This window comes from Phascolarctos cinereus, unplaced genomic scaffold, assembly GCF_003287225.1.
Source record: "Phascolarctos cinereus isolate Bilbo 61053 unplaced genomic scaffold, phaCin_HiC Scaffold_4;HRSCAF=312, whole genome shotgun sequence".
NCBI lineage: Eukaryota > Metazoa > Chordata > Mammalia > Diprotodontia > Phascolarctidae > Phascolarctos > Phascolarctos cinereus.
Genome location: NW_027555847.1, coordinates 435,161,118 through 435,162,987, shown reverse-complemented (window position 1 = coordinate 435,162,987; position 1,870 = coordinate 435,161,118). Strand labels below are relative to the sequence as shown.

The 1,870-nt window shown below is 37.7% G+C and overlaps 1 pseudogene; it reads right to left on the bottom strand.

Moving 5' to 3' along the window:
- Positions 1–288: 288 nt before the first annotated feature.
- LOC110214723 (dual specificity mitogen-activated protein kinase kinase 6 pseudogene) lies at positions 289–1,231 on the bottom strand (annotated as a pseudogene).
- Positions 1,232–1,870: the final 639 nt, after the last annotated feature.

Here is a 1,870-nt window from a genome sequence, read left to right as displayed (position 1 = left end):
TCTCAGTAATTGCATGACAATTAATTCTTCTAAAATAAATATGCTTTAGGGTATGACAAGCCAGTATTCCTACCTTTCTTGTCATTAGCTGACTGGGATGTCATGAATCTAGCTGGTGATACTTTAAAAAATAATTAAGATCATTGATATTTACTTATTTTGATACTGAAATTGTTGTAAATGTTAGCCAGTATATTTTATTTCTTACTATTGATGCTTTAGTGAACAAGCTCTACCCCTTAAACCCACTAATTTATAGGATGGCCAAATGATTGAGTGCAATGTTTTTTAGCTTCTGAAAATCAGTTTTATGAAATATGTGGCATGTGTTGCTTTGGATTCATGCACAGTGAAAAACTGATGTTGCATAAGTTCTGTGCATGTTCGCCATTCTTTGGAATTCTTCAGGCACTGTGAGGTAGTCAACAAACTCTGCTGAGAACTTGTCTTCTGGTAGTTGACATGATAGTGCTTCCATCAAATGTTTGAGCTGCTCAAATTGTGTCCCCCAGGAAACATAGGGGATACAAAGGATTGCCAGTTCAATCATTGTGATTCCCAGTTCCAAATGTTAGATTTCAAAATGTACCCCTTCTGATTTAGCTCTGGGTTTATTTTTTCAGGAGCCATTGTAGAGTTTTCATCCTGCATCCACAGTTTTGTCCACAGAGTCCACAAGGTAACCACTAATACCAAAACCACACATCTTCATTTAGCTCAGTATATTGATCAGCCCATCAGATGGCTTACTATCTCAATGAATGACAAAATGTTTATTATGTAGATGTTCTAGGGCTTTTACAGATGTCCTCTGCAATTGTTAGGCCCTTATCAATGACTTCTTTGTAGAACTTGTCCAGGGAGGTATCCATGAGTTCCACGCAGATCCACATATCGCACTCCTAGAAGAGCACAGCATAAAAGGTGACTGTGAAAGTACAATCCACTATGCTCATGGAGATATCCAGGTCCATCAGTAGCCTCTTTTTTTCCTGGCTATTCACAGTAGCATAAGTTCCCTTCACTGCCATGATCTGCCCAGAAGGCATGTGTCACATCTTCTCCACCATTCCATATGCACCTCATTCTAGTTCTTCTATAGATTCCAGGTCATAAAACTTCACTTCAAAATTCTTATCTCCAATTGAGATGGAAGTCTTGGAATCTAAATCCTGAGGAGGAACCAAACTGCTCTGAGATTGTTCAAATGCTCTTTTGGAATCTTCAGCCCAGGGTCTGCTTCCAGCCTTTTGGCTGAGACCTTCTTCCCTTTCCTTTGATGGTGGAGGAGAGCACAAAAGACTTTGCCTTGCCTCTCTTCTGTAGCTAGTTTTACAATAAAGTTTCAAGCTGCAGATACATAGTCTTCATGCAAGTAAAGTTTTTCTTGATCAATGAAGCAGATGATCTTTCAGGAAATCAAAGTGGAACTGCACCATTTGCAAAATAAAGAAGATAGTGTTTTGTTTTGTTTTTTTCCCAAATGCAATGGGTAAGGCTGTGAAGTAGCTACATGATGGGCCAGGGATGGCAGCTCCAATATATTTCTTAATGAGAGGATAGAGTCTCCTCCTGCTAAACATATTTAGATAACTTGCAACTATTTCCTACATGCAGTCCTGAATTACTCTACTAAATCAGAGAACTTCAGTTGGAAAGAGGTTTTTTTTTTTGTTCTATATCATGACTCAATCTTTAAATCTTTTTTTCTATACTTATCTCAAATTACTGTTTTCATTTGGTTTAGTGGTATTTCACCAATTGCATACCAAGAACATTTTTAGCTTTCATTTTAACAAGATGTTGCATTCCGAATTTTTCACCCTCCCCTTTTCTGAAAATGGTACGCAGTTGGATATACTTTATACAT